The sequence below is a fragment of the Artemia franciscana genome, chromosome 2 (genome assembly GCF_032884065.1).
Source record: "Artemia franciscana chromosome 2, ASM3288406v1, whole genome shotgun sequence".
Lineage (NCBI taxonomy): Eukaryota > Metazoa > Arthropoda > Branchiopoda > Anostraca > Artemiidae > Artemia > Artemia franciscana.
In genome coordinates, this window is record NC_088864.1 from 35,591,830 (window position 1) to 35,614,487 (window position 22,658).

At 35.6% G+C, this 22,658-nt stretch overlaps 1 protein-coding gene across 2 annotated transcripts in view; it reads right to left on the reverse strand.

Annotated features, from left to right (window-relative positions):
- The window catches only part of LOC136040829 (afadin-like), a 124,871-nt gene extending 107,765 nt beyond the window's left edge, over positions 1 to 17,106 (reverse strand). For both annotated transcript variants that reach the window (XM_065725176.1, XM_065725167.1), the window contains exon 1: positions 16,969 to 17,106. The gene's annotated coding sequence lies outside the window, so the exon portion shown is untranslated. The remainder of the gene's footprint in view (positions 1 to 16,968) is intronic.
- Between the last annotated feature and the right edge of the window lie 5,552 nt (positions 17,107 to 22,658).

Consider the following 22,658-nt stretch of genomic DNA (forward strand, 5'->3'; position numbering starts at 1 on the left):
ATGCGAAATCGAACAAATTCAATGCAAAACAAAACTTTTGAGAAAACCGAGTTTCGAGGCTTTTCTCGATTAGTTTTTGTTTGGGACTTTCTCATCTAAAAAACTCACCCTAATGGTTTGACATGAAACAGTTAACATGGTGGTATTATTAATGGTATTTCAGGTCATCAGGAAATTGCGCAACGAGGTGTACATCACATGTTTTTTTTCTAGCAAATATTAAACGGTGTCAAAATGAAGTCCTGTGCTTTGCAACTTCTTTACGCTTGCAGAAGAGGTGTCCATAATATGTGTTGATCAGCTTTTCGAGCCCATATTCAATATCACACACAACAGAAAGTACAATATATCATGATTGCAGCAATAGCCGCATGCCCGGCGGAAAAAATTATCATTTGACGCTTAACTCGAGAATGGTAACTATTATTTCGATTTATATTTTCAGTGAAGGTTTATTGGTAAAACTAATTTTAGAGAACTTTGGAAAAGAACCAGAGAACCCCTGAAAATGGCCTCGGATGGAAACGAAAAGTCTACCTTTGGAATCATCATGGTCGAAGACAGGGCCGTATCCAGGTTTTTGTATGTTTGTTCGGGGGGGGGGGATAAAAAAATAAATTAATCAATTTTTTTATATGCATTAGAGTTGGGCATACATTGCAGGGATCTTAGCATTCAAAGGTTACAAGCTTGGAAAGATTTGCTAGATTTTTGAAAGAAGGGCGAAACATCTAATAAAAGTCATATAGTCTTAATGAAAATCACATCATCAGATTCAGAGAATCCTGCTATAGAGGGTTCAAGTGCCTATCTAAAAAACGTGGAATTTTTGTTGTGCCAGAAGGACGACCACGGATCCGTGTTTATTTTTTTCCTGTTTGTTTTTCCCAGGGTTGATCGTATCGACCCAATGGTCCTAGAATATCGTGACAGCACCCATTCGAACGAAAATTAAAAGAAAAAATGGAGGGCAACTAGGCGCCCTCTCGTTCCCCTTTTTTCCTCGAAGTCGTCCGATTAAAATTTTGAGCTAGCCATTTTGTTCAGAATAGTTGAAAGGGCGAATAACTATGCCTTTTGGGTTATCATGACCCTCCCACAGCCCCTAAAGGAAAGGTCTTCAAGTTACAAAATTTGGTAATGGCTTACATGTAGTATTTGTAATTGGGAAGTATGCATACATTTTTCGGGGGAAAGAGCTGGAATTTTCCACGTGGATAATTTTCAATGGAGAAGGAAGTTTCCAATTGGTTAATTTTTCAGGGAAAATTTTACACTGGGGGAATTATCCGGAATTCCAACACGAAATTCTTCTTATGTCCTGCTTTCTCATTGCTGACTCAATTTTACGCGTGGATATGTTAAGGGTAACTGTCCAACGTAGATTTTCAGCAGTACTGAATTGCGTAGAGAATAAATCCATGGAGAGGAGGGATTTTTCCATGGAGGAATAGCTAGATTTCCTGGAACTGTTTGAAAAACGATCAGAAATTAAATTTAAAAGAAACAAGTTTTTTAAACTGAAAGTAAGGAGCAACATTAAAACTTAAACCATCTAGGAATATTACGTATATGAGGGGATTACTTCTCCAAACCTCCTTACTCTTTACGCTAAAGTTTGAATTCTGTCCCATTTCTTTAAGAACGACTCCTGAAATACTATGTTCGTTTAATTAGAACAATAAGAAAGTTTTTTACAAGTATTAAAAAACTTTAGCGTAAAGAGTGAAGTGGTTTGGAAAAGCAACCCCGTTTGAAGGAGTAAACCCCTCATATACGTAATAATTTCTGCTCGTTTTAAGTTTTATTGTTGCTCCTTAGTTTCATGTGAATTTATTTTTATTTTTATTTAATATTGTAAAGACGGCAGTTTATTTTGACAATCATACTGTACTTCGAAAAGTAACTACACTAAATGAGCCCATATTCTCAAATCATTACCCTGCAAATATGAAACTTCAATTTAAAGAGTCAGATTTGAGGGAACAGTTACCCTCCTCACATTTCAGGTAACCCTGCATATTATATCAATAGCGAGCAAAAATTTAGTGACTTGCAATTAACCATTAACAACATTTGCTCCGCTCATAGATGCTTTTGGCAAAACACTCTACAACTACCGTAAAGAGCACGGGGTTAGGGAGGGGGAACTCACATAAGGAATAATTTATGCTCATTTCAAATTTTAATATCGCTACTTACTTTCATTTGAAAAAAAAATTGTTTTTTTTATGCAATAATAACGGAAAAAAGAACTTCGAGGGAGCTTTATTCAAAGGTTTTTTATGGTTTAAAAATAATTGGCTATTTTAATTTTTTTGCGATTGGGTTTTGTCCTGCTGAGACGAAAGTTTTTTGGCGAAAAATGGCCGAAGACAGAACCATGCTGCAGTGAAATCTCTTTAACACTCAAGTTTTTGCTTGAATCTGCCTTCTATCATTCTGTGACTGCTAGTTTGATAAGATTGGGAACGAAAATAAAAAAATAATAAACACGTATCCACAACCCTCCTTTCTCAAGAAAATAGCAAATTTCGCACTTTTTCATATAAAAAAGGTCAAAACTACCGATGTAGGGCCTCAAAATCTATTGAACTTAATGGTGCATTTTTCCTTAAGATCGGAATCCATATTGGTAGTGTTTTCAACTTTTTTTGCAAAGTATAAAAAAGTTATTAATGCTAATAACTTTGGAAGTACAACTCTTTTTTCTTTTTCATGCGCAATTCTTTTGATTCGTATGTTGCTGTCAAAATTCCTTTTTATGAAATTTTAGTTTCAATTGACAACGGTTTCTCTTTTCTTACGTTCATTACCATGAACGGTTTGAAAATTTCGGCCAGAATGAGAAGTTGTGGAAACGTATTAAAAAAACTTGGAATTCTTAATGTCCTGACTCCGGATGCCAAACATTGCAATGGAGCCTTTGCGGTGTGAATCTTGTTGTGAGTCCACCCGATGCTTCTTGGATCTTTCAATTTTACAACTGAGCTTATCTAGAGTGCACTTCCAATTTAAGATAACGGGAATGTTTATATTGGCTTGTTCTAAGGCTGAAAAACTGTCAAAACCACGCAATTTTATGGACTTCAAAAGTCGTTAGGATTCCAAACTCCATGAAAATAAAATCAATGTTCCTTTGGGTATGCAAATCGCTTGTGGCCAAATTCCCAGAGAAAATAGTCTGGTTTCTCAAATCTGTTTGAGGGACTGTGGTTTCCTTTGCCAGAATTAACTCAAAACAACAATTAATCTAGATGTAACACCCAAAATGAATTAACTTTTGACACAATATCAGCAGATTGCCACAAATACGGTCGAAGATAATTAAAACTATTAGGTTAATAAATAAATAAATTGCTTATATAATTGATTATTACTAGGTCATAATTTATAATTACTAAACAATTAAAGTATTAGATCAGAGAGGTCCTATCTTTAGGGGGAGGCCAAATAACATTTATAGGGTGGAGGAGAGGGGTAGTGATGGACAATGTAAACTTTCGACTATCAGCAAGATAAAGTCAAAGTAAAACTGCAACTATCTGGTTGATAATTAAATTACTTACCCTGATGCTCAGAGGTCAGTTAGAAGAGGCCAGAGAAAAGGGTTTGGGTGAGGTCAAATAGCATTTTGCAGACTGGGAAAATCAAACAACAAAGAGACAAGTACTTTAATAACTATTTTATTTTATCAATTCAAGGATAGGATAGGTAAAAGTACGCATTAGCTTTCAAATTAAGTGTCCCTTAGTGCCGTAGAAACATAAAAAGGAAAAAAAAGTACCTTTTACACATCAGCGTTTTCATCTCTTTCAAACAGTTAGTGGTAACGAACTGTAGTAAGGAGCAACCCGGCTCAATAGTAACCAAAACTCTAAAAAACAGAATTTTGATACTAATAGATACATCAGAAGAATTGTACTTTTATGGTGATTTTAAGTTCCATCAAGTTTAGTCTTACCCATCAAACATTACGAGCCTGAGAAAATTTGCCTTATTTTAGAAAATAGGAGGAAAAACCCCCTAAAAGTCATAAAATCTTAACGAAAATCACACTAACAGATTCAGCGTATTAGAGAACCATACTGTAGAAGTTTCAAGCTCCTATCTACAAAAATGTGGAATTTTGTACTTTTTGACAGAAGACAGATCACGGATGCGTGTTTGTTTGTTATTTTCCCCAGGAGTGACCGCATCGACCCAGTGATCCTGGATGTCGCGAAAGGGCTAAGTCTAACGGAAATTAAAAGTTCTAGTGCCCTTTTTAAGAGACCAAAAATTGGAGGGCACTTATGCCCCCTCCTATACACAGTTTTTCTCCAAAGCCACCGCCAATTCAAAAAAGTTCAAAGCCAATTCAAAAACGTTCAGAAATTAAAGTAAAAAAAACAACAAGTTTTTAACTGCAAGTGAGGAGCGACATTAAAACATAAATTATTCCATATATGAGAGGGGTTCTCCCCTCCGCAACGCCTCGCTCTTTAAACTGTAATTTTTTTATTGTTTTAAAAAGTAGAGTTGTGATAACGAGTCAAACTTTAGCGTAAAGAGCGGGGCGTTGCGGGGGCAGGGAGAACCCCTCTCATATGCGGAATAATTTCTATTCATTTTAAGTTTTAATGTCGCTTCTTACTTGCAGTTAAAAAGACTTTTTTTTTTTTTTATTGCAAAAGGAGTCGAATATCTCCTGTTGTTTCCTCTCGAAAAGAAACGTCAATCAGTTTTCTAAAATCTCTATAAAATTTCACAATACACCATCTACTCGCTCAATTACAAAATTACTAACGCCCCTGCGTATATGCGAAAATTAACAGACTTACGATTACTTAATTAATTTTTCACTGGAGCAACTGAAAATCTTAGCTCTCGAGAGGAAAATCTTAGCTCTCGAGAGGAAATAAATATGAACTAATTGGCCTTGAAGACAACAGAAGAATTATCACGCATTAAAATTACAGAAATCTAATGAATAGGCAAAACCAAACAAAGCTACCATGATCACAGCAGTAGCTGTAACCTAGTAAAGAGCTATGTCCCATAAAAGGTAAGGTAAGGTAAAGAATATGGCACTGGACTTTGCATTCCCTACCGGCAATGCTGATTTATGTTTCTTGGCCCTTCAACCAGAAAGTACAATGGGGAGGGGGAAGCCATCCTGTGCTTTCACACACCCTTCCTGTCTAACTTCCCTGGATTTCTCCGGGTACCCCTTTGGAAATGAATCGACTCCAGCTAGACTTACAGAATCACACTAATATCCTCATTCCAAAACAAATCATCGGCAACATCATGACTCAAAACCCATTCCAAAGGACATAGGGTCTAAGACAAGTCTACAAGTCTAGCACGCTAACCACTTAGCTAGAACGGTCTACTACGGCGCATAGTAATTAGAGTTTCTATAGACTGTGGAAACTGTAGTGAAAAAGAAATTCCCTTTGACAAAGTTCAGAAATAGTAGCTATTATACGGATAACATAATAGTTTTTAATAATGAAATAAAATTTTTGAAACTTACGATAGAAGCCTTAAACCCCTCAAAAACAATGTAACGTCAAACCCCAAATCTTAACTACAAAACCAATTGGTAATGCAATTATTTACATGCCCTAGCAAACAGGCCTGGTTGTTTTACGAATTATTGTTAGTTTCATCAACCAAGTCGGACAAAATTCTTTTTTTTTATGATTTATTTTGTACACATTAATAAAATTACAAGCGGAAAAAAAATTAAAGAACGAAGTTTTTCTTATGGAAATAAATGTCAAACTTTAAAACGATCCAAAATATTATTTCGCAATTTACTAAAAATCTACAAAAAGATCAAATGAACTGACTCATGATTTTACCGCATTTTTTGGAAAATTCTAGAAAGAAGTAGCGCATTACTGAAAATTCAGGAGTAAAATAGTCTTTAACAAGCCTGTAGAAGATAAAAGACTACTTTATAAGCCGCCGTGCAAAAAGTGAGGTATCAAAGTACCAATACTACTTGGCAGTTTTCAAATTTCTTGCCAGATTTTGCCCGAAAATACTTTTTTAAATATAAAAATACTTTTTGCTCAAAGAAAAGCTGTCAAAACACAGGTTGTTCTGCTAAAGTGTCGGCAGCTTTTAGAATTCTGTCAAATTCTGCGACTGGTAGCTTTTTGGAACCTCTCTTTATACGCCTCTCAGTAGTTTCATAAGTCAGTTCATGAGCTACTTTTGTAGGTATTTATTGCATCAACTGCGAATCAAGAATTGATATTCATCAAGTTTCTATTTCGCTCAAATTTTCCGTAAAAAAAAAACAAAACATTTTTTAAGTAACAGGAATAGGTGAAAATTTACAAAAACTAGAAAAATTTCTATGGTTTCTATTTTTTAGTTGCAGAGTAAATTTCAACAGAACGTGTTCATTTTATTTTAGCATTTTCTTAACAGTTATGTTGCTACTTTTCCTCTATTTAGTTATTTCGTAATTTCTAAGATTCACTGCCAATGCTAATGAGATTGCTTAAGTTACTTCTGAGGACAAGCCAAATAAGTGCATAAAAATGAAGGAGTTTCTTGCATTCTTAGGACTTTGTTTGATCAATATCTAAGTTTCGAAAAACTTTATGGCTAGATTTGAAAGCCAATGTTTAGTTTCCATGAAAACAAGCTCGTTGGTATGCCGGTCAGGTCATGGAAAAAAAAAATCCAGCTTTCAGAAATTCGAATCAAGATTGACGGTGGGTACTAATCAGTCGAAATGCACCTTGGTATCTTGCTGGAAGGGGGAAGAAACAAATCAACTTGGGGAAGGAGCAAGTTTAATATTCTGCTTCGTTGAGTTTTAAGCATGGATGCGGGCGATGGAAATTCGAGCCAATATCCCACCGCTCCTTCCAACAATGGCTAAATTTGTACGGATACCCAATTATTTCTTTTATTTCGGCGATAATTTGATTTTTTTTTTACATCCTTTTCATAGTCTTACCCCCTAAAAATATGACCGTAAAATGCCAAAGCGAAATTACATCAGTCAAAGCAACATTGAATGGCATATTTACTTTGCCCGTCTTCCATTATCTCTCTCCCTTTAGTTTTTTTTTATCTGACAGAATAGACAGTTTATACAGTTCTGCCCCCATTTGCTTCAAGTGAACAGACAAAATAAAATAAAGCAAAGAAATTAAAAACGTGCTTTTTGTAGACTAAATCATTTTTTAGACTATATGGCCCTTAAATTTAAAAATGGAAAGAAATGGATCATGGATCTCCGTAAATGGATAATATCATGTCAAATGGTTTGTGGTAATGAATTACAAGTATGGAGCAAATTGAGCTAAAAATAACCGTAACTTGAAAAAAAGGAGCTTTGATTACCATACATAGGCCTACATATATTAAGACCGTGACTAAGTGAAAAGATGGAACTCGAAAATCCCATGTTAAAATTGAAAAACTATATTTAAAGAGTACTTAAGTATTCATTAGCGGAAGGTACGGATTGCTTTTAGAACAAAATCGTTACTATCATGAGCAGATGACAATAACCCGTAAGATGATTGCAACCATTTTTCAATGTATTTTCCTGTTTTCGAGCAGTCACATAGAATATTTTCGGCTACCTGAAATTTTCACAAGTTTTTTGCCAGAAAGAATGGTTTCAGATCCCCGATAACACCCCTAGAGACCAGATTGACAAACTGGTATAATTAACCTGTTATTTCCGCCAATAAATGAGTGTTATTTGAAGGGTTTTTAACAATCGACGGTCTCCAGAGAATTGAGAGACAGAAGGCTACCCTAACTTCAATTTTGAACATCGATGTTTTCAAGTTCACTTAATCACGGCCTTAAAAGCATTGGTTTTTATGGTGATTTTAAATATATAAAATTCATTAAGTTTAAGGCTACGCACCAAGTCACGAGCCAAAGAAAATTTGACTGATTATTGAAACAGACAGAATACACCCCTAAGGGAAGAGAAATCAAATCCAGCATACCAAAGAGCCCTAATGCAGAGGTTTCAAGCCCCTATCCTGCAAAATGCGAAATTTTGGATTTTCACAAGAGATCACGGATGCGGGTTTATTGTCTTTTTCCCAGGGGAAATGGCATCCAGCCAAAGATCATAGAGTATCGGGAAAGGGCTCACACAAGCAGAGAAGCTTGCATCTTTATATGCAAGATGATAAAAAACACCTCTCTTAAAAAAAAAAATTATTTACAACACGTATCTTTTGAAAATTACTTTTCTGGGGTGTTATTTCACACTGACTCCCTTAGGTTTGTTCTTTACTATATTCCAACGGAAATAAAATCGAAGGTTTTCATCTGTATGTAAAATATAATTAGAAAATTTACGTTCAAACTAGGGATAAAAATTTTTAAAACTATTTTAAGAGAATTTGATGTATATGGGGTGCTGTCAAATCAAGAATTTAAAATTTTGTTATAAAGACCTAACATCAAAAATAAATTTATATACTGATTAGGCCTGATAATGTTCAGAAATATTTGACGGTATTGTAATTACTTATAGCTACAGCAAAAAATGGGCACGATCCCAGGTGGAAATACGATATTTTTAATGAAGTATTTTAATACCCAGGTCGGTGGAAATCGGGATAGATGGCAAGCACGGATACAAAAGGGACAATCGCCCCACCTAACGATTTTTTTACGAATCCTTCCTAAACTATACTATTGAGTACTATATTTGAGAAAAAAACTGAAAAAACCGATCGTTAAATAAAATACTTTTGAAATGCTTTCACCTTTCTTACTTTCATAAATAAAAATAATCCAAACCTTAAAGAAGAAATGTCAATATTGGTCAATCTAATTGACAATCCCCGGTCATTTGTTTTTTTTTTTTTTTTGTTTTTTTCAGTAAAGCACAAATTGTGTTCTAGTCTAGAGAAGCCTTGGGTGTTATCAGCTCTACTCATGTTAATTTTGGCTCGTTTTGAGTTTTATTCTGCTTCTTATCGCAATTTCTGTTTGTTTTGAGTTTTATTTATTTATTGATAGTGATTTGTGGTAGTTTTACGCTTGGAAGATTATTTGACTTATTATTGCTCATTATTGAGCAATATTAATGATTATTTTTGCTCATTCTTGGCTTAATAGAGCTCTTTACTTTTCTTTGAAAAACTTGTCTTGTGGGAAATTTTTTTGAATTAATTAATATCATAAGCCATTATATTAAATGTTCAGTTTAATTTTATTAGTTGCTTCTAAGATTGTTCAAGACGCATATAGTTTTCACTACAAACAAGAGTTTGGTTACTGCCCCTTTCCCTAAATGTAAAAGTCTAAGCTCTCTGTGCAATTGCCGCTTTACTGAAAACCAATTATATTACAAATACTTCCTTTTGCACTTAGTATAACATTGTACAACATTGAAATTCGATTTAAGTCTTAGTCGTTTTAAGAACTATTTATTCATTTATGCTAGTACCTGTTGTATGTTTGTTTGCTATGATTGTTTATTTAGTTTCTGCTTGTTTTGTGTTTCATTTATTCTTTAATGAATAATTTTAATTTCTCGTCGTTTTGAGTTCGAATTATTATAGGTTTTTATTTCTACTGGTCCTAAGTTTAACTTGGCTTTTACTTTTCTTTGAAAAACTCCATTTTCAGAAAATAGAGTTTTAATCAATTTTTGTTCATTTGTGATTGCCAAAGTTTAAAATTTTTCAAAATTCCCTATTTAAGAATCATTTTTTTTTCAACGTCAAAGTTTCATCAAAGTATCAAAACTAGTATCTAAGTAACAAAATATCAAAGAAAACAAAGTACCAAAGTAAAAAAAAAAGGATCAAAGCAAACAAAGTATCAAAGTAACAACAAGCAGCTTGTATAACTTACAGCCCTTACCCCATAAATCAGTAAATCCAAGTATCAAATAAGCAACATGCAACAATAAGCAACTTGCATAGCTTACATTTTGAATAAAATGGCTGTCTCAAAATTTTAACTGGATAGCTTTGCGGAAAAGGGGGTCGGAGGGCTGATTGCCCTTAGATCAGATTTGAGTCTAAAAAAAACTTCAATTGATCAAAGACTTCTTTGATCAGGATTCTTAAAAAGTTTCAATTACCAATCGAATGAACACCTTCCAGAGTCAATATGACCACCAATTCCACAAAAACCTTATGTTAACAATGGGCAAGTTGGATAAATTACGGCCCTTGCCCCGGGGGCAACGGGGGATTTTTCAACCCCTAAGTTAGTTATATGAATCTTTGACTATTTTGAACAAAAGGGCTATTTCCGAATTTCGATCAGATGCATTTGGGGGAAAAAGGGCACGAGGGGGGCTAGTTACGCTCTGATTACTTTCGACTTTTAAAAAGGGCACAAAAAATTTTGATTTCCAATAGAATGAGCGTCCTCCAAAGGTAATATTCCCATCAACTCCAAAAAAAAAAAACTTTATATGTTGACAATGGACAACTTGTATAAGTTACAGCCCTTGCCCTGGGGCTATATGGGATTTTGCAACCCCTAAGGTATATTTATTTGACATTTGGACTGTTTTGAATAAAATAGATATCTCAAAATTTTGATAGGAAACATTTGGAGAAAAAAGGGCGTGGGGGGCTGGTTGCCATCCAATCACTCTTGACTTTTAAAAAGGGAGCTAGGACTTTCAAATTTAAATCGAATGAGTCTTCTTCAAGATCTATACGACCACTCCTTCCACAAAAACACCTCATATGTCAAGAATGGGCAGTTTGCATAAATTATGCCCTAGGGGTTGTAAGGGTCTTGACAACCACGGAGGCATAATTATTTGTCTTTTTGACTATTTTGAACATAATGGTCATCTCAGAATTTTGTCTCGTGCATTTGGAGAAAATAGGGGTGGAGGGGGGGGGGCTAGTTGCCCTCCAATTATTTTTGACTCCTATGAATGGCAATAGGACTTCTGATTTCCAACCTAATAAGTCCCCTCCAAAGTTTATATGACAATCATTTCCATAGGAAGTGCCTCTGGGAAAAAATTAATAATAGCATATTGAAGCTATTTAAGATATATTAATTAATTTATACTTGCATCTGTTATCTTTATGCTTGCTATGATTGTTAATTACTGTTTGTTTCGGGTTTCACTTATTCTTTAAAAGTAATATGTGGTTGTTTTGAGTTTGAACTATAATAAGAGTTAATTTTTGCTCGTCTTGAGTTCACAATAGCTCTTTAACTTCCTTCAAAAACTAATTTTTATGCAAAGTTTTCTTTAATTAATTTCTGTTTGTTCTATTACCAAAGCTTTTTATTGGTTTATAAATTGAATATTTCTAGTTTTTCTTGTCTTAGAGTTAAGAATTAAGATGTATGATTAGAATTTATTAGTTGCCTTGTTGAATTGTAATATGATAGGAACTTAATTCTGCTAGTCTTAAGTTTAGTATGGCTCTTTTTGTTTCTTTGGCAAACTACTTTTCTTAGAATTTTAAGTTATAAATTGCTGTCGGTGTTTGTTTGCTGATGTTACCCTCCAATCGCTTTTGACTCTTAAAACGGAACTAGAATTTTCAAATTCTAATCAAATAAGCCTACTCCAAACTTTATACAACTACCCATTCCATAAAAAAAATATATGCCCCATGGCATAACTTACAACCCATAACCTAAGGCTCTGCAGGGCTGTGTCAAACTTGGAGGTATTGTTATATGATCTCTGGACAATTTTGAACAAAATGGCTCCAATCAAATGAGCCTTCTCTTAAGTTTATATGACCATCTTTTCCATAAAAACCTAACATGCCCCTGAGATATTACTGTAAATCTCATTGTCTAGCAAATAAGGAATTATCATGCGGGTGCTGGTTAGTCAAAATATTGAGCCAATGTGTCACCTGCATCCCATTCTTGAAGCCTTGGCTTGGACAACCAATCTTTGCCCACAGCTCCCTTGAAGACCTCCACACTCAGGTCCGAGATTACTCCTTTGATTAGGGAGTTCTAGAGCCCTGGGACTCTATTTGGTGAGAAGTTGTTCTGTAGCCTGGTGTTGGCTTGTTTGCAGTTCAGTATTATGGTATGTCCTCTAGTTCTTGTTAACTGGTCAAGTTCAAGCATATTTTGTTGCAAGGACTGAATGTGCAGTATTTTGCATGCCATGATGACATCCCCTCACTTCTTTTGATAGGAGAGGTTAAGAATCTGTAATTTCACCAGGCAGGATGGGTAGTCCTGGCTTTTACAACCCTCTATTGTTTTAGTTGCTCAACTTTGGACACCCTGTAGTATTGTCTTGTTGCCTTTATTTAATGGGGTTCCCATACACATACTAAATTTCAGTTTTGGTTAAACAATTTCTTTGTATATCTTTGACATCAGCTTTAGTAGCCTACTATGGATTGTTCTTTTTACAATTCCCAGGGTCTGGAGTGCTTTGGAGGCAACTAACTGAGCATGTTGTTCAAACTTACAATCATCATCCACAAGTATACCCAGGTCTCTTTTAGCAGGGAGGGAACCAATCATTTGCCCAACACCATTTATTCCACACATCTCATACAGACCACTCACATTCTTTCTGCCAAAATGAATTGTCCTACATTTCTTAATGTTGAACTCTAACCTCCAGAGCCTTGCCCAATCAGAGAATTTGTCTAGGTCAGCTTGTAATAAGGCTTGCTCTTTGGATGTTTTTCAAGGCTGATAATTTTTAAATCATTTGCATACAAGTTGATTTTATTTTTGACAGATTGTGGGCCATTATTTATATAGATGTTAAATAATGTTGGACCAAGGACGGTTCTCTGTGGGACTCTACTTTCCACTTCAGTTCTTCTGCGTTTACTACCCAGCTATTTTCTCCATGCACCTTTACGCTCTGCCTTCTATCTTTCAGGAATGTCATCACCCACCCAACTTCCTCCTGGCTTACCCAGATCGCCATTAATTTTGCCTGTAGTTGACAATGACATTATTTGTCAAATCCTCTGGCAAAATCTAGGAGAATGAGGTCTACTGGGATTCCTCTATATAGGAACTCTGTAACGAAATTGTATGCATCTATCAGATTTGCATCAATTTGCAAAATTTTTTAGTCTAGCTCCAACATCATCTTTACTGACAGTAATTGGTGACATTGGTTTATCAACTGTACACTTAGGTTGATTGGGAAGTGGATCTCTGTCTGGGGTGGTGAAGAATTTTTGGAACTGATTGTTCAGTATCTCAGCTATGACTCTAGGGCTGGTAATAGATACTCCATCAATAGAAAGCTCAGTTACAGAGTGTCTTCCAGGTTTTTGCAGGGAAGCATACCTCCAAAATTTCTTGGGATTTGATTTGGAAGCATCTGCAATTGCTTCTTCATACTCTCTTGTAAGCTTTTGTGAAAGCTATTGAACCTTATTACAGAGTTGCTTAAATCTATCGCAATTTACCTGTTTTGGTGTATCTTCTTTATATTTCTTCTACTGCTTTTCTTTTTTCTTTTTTTTTTTTTTGATTGCCAGTTTAATATCACAAGTGAGAAAAGGAAGGGTTCTTGGCTTACAGATCCATGTAATAGGCATATGCTTGTCACCAGATGATACAAGAATCTCTTTCACTTTACTACTTGATTCAGGAGCATCAGGATTCTCAATGAATGACTAATCTTTTCTTGACAATTCTTGCCTAACTTGGTTGTAATTTGTATACACATGTCTTATGTACTGATTTTTCTTAGGAAAGAACACAAGCTGGCTAGCAATTGTAATATGATCACTCATTCCAAATGGCAGTTCAGGCTTGATACTAACAACCCTTTCTAGGTCTCTTACTAATAGAACTGTTGGGGTTTGGAAAATTAACTAATGCAGGCAGGGGGGGCAAATGCCCACCCCAGATTTTCCAGGGGACCCAAGCTTCCACCAAAAAGGGTCCTTTGCCAGCCATAATAATAACACTATTTGCTATTAACCATTGTAAACTTTGAAAGCAGGTTAGATACATAATCTAATTCTCGAGTTCTGTCAAATGCCCGTTTCCTAGATGATTATATTAATATTATAAATTCTGAATATTTGCAGTAATTCCTCTAAGTTGATAGACTAAAATATGTCAGTTCCTGGCCTATCATTTCTTGATGGAATTGTTCCTTGTTATCTTCCAATTGCACTACATAGAAGCATTTACACATGCAACAAAATTGCTGTCTCAGCAACTCCATGCTGATGCTGTCGACTTGGTTATCTCTTGATTATGCACCCTGATTCAGGCCACAAGAAGCAAACTCACCGACCTGCGTTCACATGCTTCATTTGTATCGCTTTTCAAGAAGGCTAAAGAGTTTGCAACATAACTCAAAATTGAAGTACCTGCTGTGAATGGACCCAAGACTAGACCCTCCTCTGTTGGTCAGAAAGGACAACCTGGAAGAATTCAAAAGATCACCAAGCATCAGAAACAATTTGTGACAACTTTGACACTAGGAAAGAATTTCATCGAATCTAGAAATTGGACTACTGCTTTGGCAGATGAAATGAAGCAAGAATACTTCAAAACTTGTAACCGTCTACTAGCCAAATTTGACAGAAGGTTCAAAGATAACTTGCCAGTGCTGAGTATGCTCAAAGCCTTGGACCCAAGCTCAACCAAGTTTATGGACACAGAGCTGCTCAAGCTTTTCTCTTCTCTTTATGGTGAGCTAGATGTTGACAGCATTTTTCTCAAATCTCAAGCTGGTATTGCCAAGTGTTTCTTGCTCAATGAGGAGAAAAAGCTGGAAAACTTCCTAGACATTGTCGACCATCTTCAGGCATTACCAGTGGCTTACTCAGAAGTAATTAAAGTACTTTGTATTGTTGCCACACTTCCTGAGACAACAGCAAGCAATGAGCGTTTGTTTTCTAGCCTAGAAATAGTGAAAAACTACCTGCAGTCTACAACAGAAGATGATTGTCTCAGTCACCTCCTTTTGATATTTGCAGAGAAGGATTTAGTAAAAAATTTGGACTACAACCAGCTTGTTGATGATTTTGCAAAGATGTAAGCTCAGTGGTTCCCCTTGTTACCTTGAATGTTGTTATATTTTTTTTCTTGTTATGTTTTTCCTTTTTGTAAATATATTTGATCTGGAAGATTTCTGCTGAAGGCACACTGAGATTTTGGTTACAACCCTCAGCATAACAAGGAAGGTTAGTTTCACCAATGTATTGTTTACTTAAATAAGACAGTTTCTTGCTGAGGAATGCCAGCCTGTAGTCTGGTTGAATTTTCCACTTTCAGTTTAATCACTTAACCTTGATGATTTTATTCTTTGTTGTTATAATTAATCATAGAGGTCAGTGTGGCTCATTTCAACATTTGGTTACAGTACATTTCCAAGCAACACAAAGGTGCTGAAAATGCATTTTTACTTAGAATATTCAATCAATGTGCTGCCAAAACCTGGATTTTTCTTAAACAATGCAAAGTGAATTGGGGGGGGGGCAGATGGGGTTCATGCCCACCCCAAGACTTGGCCCAAATGGCGCCTCTGCATTCACTGCAGATTAATAAAGAAGAAATAGTTGTGCTATTACAAAAAAAATAGTTTTAATACATAGAATCAAGTGTAAGTTTATCCATCAGGGAGGGGAGTAATTTAAAGCAATAAACTTGTAGAAACAAGATGATTAAATATTTAAGATTGTTTTAGTAACCATTGGCAATTGCAAGGGTTAAGAATAGCTACTCTTTAGATTATTACTTTCATATTCTTTTTCATGTTGCTACTTTTATACTTTTTCATGATTTTATTTCTGACAATTCATCCCAAGCTGCCCCTTTAAACACAATTTGCATATTCATTATTTATTTTTTTGGCTAAATGGCTTTCTCATAGTTTTGATTGAACAATTTTGAGAAAAAAAGAGCAGGGGAGGAGGCACAGTTGCCCTCCAATTTTTTGGTTACTTAAAAAGGCAACTAGAACTTTTAGTTTTTTACAAACCTTTTATTAGTAAAAGATATAATAACTTATGAATTAGCTTACATAATGAACTTCTATATTTGTATGTTTTTATTATGTATATGACGGGTTTGCCCACTCAACAATACCTTGCTCTTTATACTAAAGCTTAGATTTTGTCCTAATTCCTTCAGAATGACCCCTGAATCACAAGGCCATAGAATAAATAGGCCTAGTTGAAATTACTAAAAATACTTTAGCATAAAGAGTGAGGTATTAGGAGGAGGGAAACACCTTATATGCATAATATATTCTGTTTGTTTTAAGTTTTAATGCTGCTCCTTACTTTCTGTTGAAAAAACTTTTTCATATTTATTTTTTCATTGTGTCTTAAATAATGCTAGAAAATCCTGCACCCCCTTCATAGAAATTTTCTTCCCCCATAAAAAATTCCTCAAAATAACCTCCTCTTCTCAATCCCTCCTCTAGCCAAAAAATCCCCCTGAAAATGTCTGTACATTTCCCAATAACCATTAGGCTACTAGCCTATATGCAAACACTGATCAAAGTTTGTAACTTGCAGACCCTCCTATGGGGACTGTGGGGGAGTAAGTTATCCCCAAAGACATAGTTATAAGGTCTAGAGAGAGAAGGAGTGGAGGTAGGTACTTCAAAATACCTTCCTGGGACATAGGCTACTTTAGCCTGTAGACCCATCCCTAAAAGTTTCATTTTCCTAACCTAAGACCCATTCAAAGATAGCAAAAAGTCACTAAACTAGAATTTTACCATTGATGTATTCAGTGCTGTGTACACCCAGCCAACTAACCTTAGCAGCCTAATGGAAAAACTCTAAATTTTAAGAAAGAACTTCCAAGAGCATGTTTTTGGCTTTACAGAGGCTACACTGCTTTGATATGCAAAGTTTGATCTACCTATCTCAACTAAGCCTGGGCTAGCCCACTCCAAGAAAACAAATAGGCCTAGGCCAATCACCTATCAGCCTTCATATGCACATATTAGTCATTTGCTAAACATATTTATTCATTACTAGACATACATCATTCATTACCAGAAAAACATCTTACCAGTTAAGATTGATTTAATCTAATCAACATGTAGGCCAATATAGGCTATCCAAAATTCACAATTCTCTTCACTGTAAAATTGTTTGTTTACTTTCTTGAGTGATGAATAGACAGCGTTGACCTACTACTATTTTTGTGTATCTATTCCGCTATGCTAAAACCCAGTCTTGCAACGCTTTTTTTGGTGAAGTTGGCCAAGTATTAATAGCTGTTCGTTAACCAAGTTGGGTTTTTCATGAAAATAAGCCGCTTTAAGTGTGTCTGATTTCCACTTTGAGCCTTAAAAATACTTGCGAAGATTTAAAATCCAGAGAAAGTAAATAAGTAGTGCAATTTCGCTTAAAAAACGAAGATTGTGTAACAATAAATAAACCGTTCCCTTCGTTTTCAAGAAGAATCATAAATCGTTACGAAACTGAACTAGGACTTGGAAAATTCCAAAGATTATAGAATTTTTATTGAATTGAACGTCATTGAAAGAAAATGAGTTGTTTTTGAAGAATGGGAGCCTCATCAAATGTTCTTAACCAAAACTTATGTATTCCATGAACGTATACCAAAACTATTTCACTGGCACCATAATTAGTTCCATACAGAGCACCACCAATTAGCCAGAAAAGAATTGCCAGCGCACCAAATTTCTATTTTTGTTTCTTTATAAAAGACTTGTGTGTGGAAGTACATGATTTATACTTTGTAATTACCAACTGATTGTCGATACTGATTGCCATCAGAGAAACTGCTATGTTAGATGAAACTTGGCTGTCGCAACTTCATAATGATGTGGCTACAGTCGTACTGGTAGTCAATAGTAGTTGAATAAACTAAAGACTATCTGTAACTTTCTTGTGACAATTTATGCTTGAGTTTATTTAGTAAGTTACGTTAGTGGTGCTTGCAACCTCTTGCTGGTAATCAGCAAAACAATATTAACAATAAGAGATTTGCAACTATTTGTTTCATTTATTTGAACTAAACAGTATGTTTACTGAAAAGTCAAGAAGAAGAAAAAATACTAATAGTATGTTAATCTAATAAAAAAAAAATGTTTATATTTAGCGTAGCTGAATACCATTTTTACTACCACACTTTTAAATGACACGGACTTCTGTGAAATAGCTAATATCCATGGCATCAGGGACGAATACTTTTTATGAAAGCTAGGGAGATTCGAAGCTTCTACCAAGGCACGAATCTTTGTCGTTTTTGCTAGTGTCATTATACTCTTGACTATATCAGACCCTCGTTATGATAATGTCATCACTCCAAGAGTTTTCTTCATATAGTCGTTATTGACAAAAATATGGTTGTAAGTCTCTTACACCTTACATAATCTAAAACTAATAAAAGTGGCTGTGACCATTAAGCCGTCACAAAGAAGGAGGAATTCAAGCTGGTTCTTTATATTCTGCTTCGGAAGCTTAATGCAAATGCCATCCATTACCTTTTTGTCAAATTTTACCATTAGGAGACCTTGACGGTATAATCCAATATTAAAGCGGGTGAACATTATCCTTGACTAGTCTTTACATCTGTCGAGAACTAGAGAGTAAAAGACAAAGAATACCCATAGATTCCTACTCCGTATCATATGTAACGAGGTTTGGTCTTCCCATCTTGCAAATGGCATTTGGTAAGGGAGCCTTATGCTGAATAATTTTCTAAAGCATTCCTTAGGAGGGCATTTTATTTTGTAGGCAAATTATAGTGCAGTGACCTATAATATTCATGTGATGGCATCATAAGGAGTAACTCACCAGTAAACGGAAAAATTGGCTTAAGTGCTAGAATCAATAACCTCATCTAGATCCCTAAATATTTCAAACAAAAGGAAACTTTCTGAAGGCCCAATCTCTATGCTGGGATCTGCTCCTCTGTGGGTAAGGGTATTCACAAACACTTGAGCTATCTTTACCAGTCTCCTAATCTAAAAACTCCATTAATCTTGTTAATACTTATGAGACTTGAAGCTCATGGGCTATAAAGACTCAAGACTTTAATTCAACGTTGTCCAAATAATAAGTTTTGGCACCTCTGATCCTTTGCCATGGTCCATGGTCAAATATTCGTCACTAATATCAAAGAGCTTTATTGTAGCACAATGGCCTGTCAGTATATTTTCAACTTTACAATAATTTGCCATGACGCTGAGTCGCATTTCACATTTGAGCTTCACGATTACACTGGTGAATTTTCTGTAGCATCTTATATACGTCGAAACAAAACACATATGGAGAGACAATAACTGAATCACCTTATGGCAAGGCCTTATCAATGATTTTTTTTAGGGTGGTGGGGGGGGGGGTAAAAATCTTAAAAAAACACATCCAAAATGTGTTTAAATGTATTTTATTGTTTTGACGAGTCGGACAAATATTTTGGTGGGGGTGGGTAAATTTTGATGAACGTATAGATTGGAGTAACTGATGCTTGCCAGTAGTATACTAACCAAGCGGGGGTACCTAATAAAGAGTAATGTGGCTCCTATTAATTTCCCCCAGCCACTTCATATAGAATGAGCTGTATCCAGACTCTTGCCTACCATATTACAATCTCAGTAAGGTGCAAGTGGTTTCATATTTTCACAATATTAATAGTCAGAAAATGAAATTTGTAAGCTGACGAACAGGGAGTTCTTCAGCTACAAAATCGCAGGCAATACAATAGCACTTGCTAAGTAAAGAGCGATGTGGGAATAATGTATTCTTATCTTTTTTATTTATTAGCATTTTTTTTGTTTAGACCAGGGCACTTTGTTTCAAAGGAGTTGTCGCAGAAACTGTGAAAAGGGCTCATTCAATTGGAAATTGAAAGGGCTTGTGCCTTGTTCAATATTCAAAAGTGATTTGAGGGCAACTGACGTCCCTCCCACGCCCATTATTTCTCCAAATACGTTCAATCAAAATTTTGAGATAGCCATTTTTTTCAACTTAGCTGAAAGATCTGGAAATTATGTCTTTGAGGATGACACCCCCATCCTATATCCCTCAGGGAAAGGGTTGTAAGTTTATGCCCTAGGGTTATTTAAGGTTTATATAGAAAGAATGACTGTATAAACTTCGGAGGGGGCTCATTGGAACGGTAATCAAAAGTTCGAGTGCCCTCTTGAAGATTCAGAGTGATTGGAAGGTGGATACCCCCCTCCTACACATACAAAAACACACCTCGTGTTTTCCCGAAATACATCTGATACAAATTTTGAGATGGCCATTTATTGTCGTAAAAACATCTAAAAGGGCTTATTTGATTCGAAAATGAAGTGACTAGTGCACCTCTTAATAGTCAAAAGTGATTAGAGGGCAACTAACCTCCCTTTTACACCCACCATTTCCACATCCAGTCACATCCAGTCAAAATTTTGAGATAGTCATTTTGTTCAGCGCACTTATAAGATGCGAAAACTATGTCTTTGAGGATGATTACCCCCTACAGCCTTCAGGGCAAGGGTTGTAAGTTATTCCCTGGGGGGCCTGTAAAGTATGGAAAAGGCGGTCGTAGAAACTTGAGAATGGCTCATTGGATTGGAATTCAGATGTTCCAACGCCCTATTTTAGGATTCAGAGTGATCAGAGGGTGAATACCCCTACCTCACTTTTTTCCGAAATATATCTGATATAAATTCTGAGGTGGCCATTTGTTGCCGTAGAAACTTTGAAAAGAGCTCAAGCGATTAAAGATTGAAAAGAAGAGTACTCTTTTTAGTAGTCACAGGTGATTGGAGGGCATCTAACTACCCTCCCACACCCATCATCTCCTCAAACTCATCCAATAAAAATTTTGAGGTAGCCATTATGTTCAACGTAGTTGAAAGGGCCAAAAATTATCTGTTTGAGGATGACAAACCCCCTACAGCCCTCAGAGCAAGGGTTCTAAGTTATACCCTGGGGTTATATAAGGTGTATATAGAAAAGATGGTCCTATAAACTTCGGAGGGAGATCATTCGATTGGTAATCATAAGTTCTAGTTTTTTTTCAAGAATCAGAGTCATCGGAGGGAGGATACCCCCCACCACATCTCGTATTTCACCAATATGCATCTCATAGAAATTTTGAGATGGCCATTTGTTGTCGAACAAACTTCGAAAACAGCTCATTCGATTGGAAATTGAAAGGGCAAGGGCTCTTTTTAATAGTTGAAAGTGATTGTGGGGCAACTAACACCCCTCTAGCCCACCATTTCCCCAAACACATCCAATAAAAATTTTGAAATAACCATTTCGTTCAACATAATTGAAAGACCGGAAAATATGTCTTTGAAGATGAACCAGCCCCCTCCAGCCCTTAAGGCAAGCTAAGTCATGCCCTTGAGCATATAAGGTATACATAGAAAGGGTGATCGTAAAATTCGTACGGGGCTCGTTGGATAGCCCCCACCCCTCCAAATCTAGTATTTTCCTGTAATGCATCCAAAAGAACTTTTGAGATGGCCATTTGCTGTCGTAGAAACTTCGAAAAAAGCTCATTCGATTGAAAATTGAAAGGGCTAGTGCCCTTTTTACTAGTCAAAGTGATTGAAGGGTAACAAGACCCTCCCTCCAGGCCAATCAACTCCCAAAACACATATAACCGAAATTTTGGGACAGCTATGTTGTCCAGTGTTGTTGAAATTTTTGGAAATTTTTCTTTGACAGCCCCCGTACCTTCTCAAGACCGGACTCTTATTTGCACTTTCCTGAAAAAAAAACGGTTGTAGATTGTCAGTTTAGTATGCATATACTGACACATATTACTTAAAGCTTTAATAATTTTAATTTATTAAAGTAAGAAATTTAAAACATTTTAGACCTTTTTTGTTTAATTAAATCATACAATAAATAACCGATTCAAACTCAGAACGAGCAAATATTAACATGAGTAGGGCTGACAACCCCCATGTCTTCTTAAAAGCAGAACACAATTTGCACTTTACTGAAAACAAAATATATTTAAAACGTTTTCACTTTGTTTTTACTTGTTTAAAATGTTTTTACTAGATATATCAAGGGGGAAGTACCCCACCCCTTGCACTCCAAATACAGCACAAGTATCTGGTACCCTTTTTAATAGTAACAACAGATTGAAGGCAAGCAGCCCTTCTCTTAAGCCCATTCAATTTCCAAGTACATCCAGTTAAAATTTAGATACAGTCAAATTGTATAGCATAGCTCATCAGTCCAGCAACTATGTCTTTGGGGATATTCGTCATGTCAAACCTACAATTATGCGATTGACACATTATATATCAAAAGTAAACATTGCTCTGAAAACAAATTAAAGTTATTGTGTTAAGTTGTTGCGAATAAGACACCTCAGCAATATATCGCGAACGACTGGGGATATTGAGTTGAAACTTTTAAGGATACTCTCACTACTTCTGTTCTTACAACTTAAAAAAATAAAAAGAATATAAGTATATCCAGGCTGTTAAAGAGCATAGATAGAATCGGTGGGGAATGACATCAAGTGTATTTTTCAGGACAACTTCAGAAGCTATAAAATTGCAGCTTTACTGAAAATGAAACACGCTTGAAGTGTTTTCACCCTTCTTACTTTCATAAATGAAAAATTATCAAGACCTTAACGAAGAAGTATCAGTATTTGTTAATTTAACTGACAATCCACGGTCATTTGTTCGTTTTTTTTTCAGTAAAGCCCAAATTGTGTTCTGGTCTGGAGAAGAAAAAGGGCTTAGCAGCCCTACTCATGTTAAT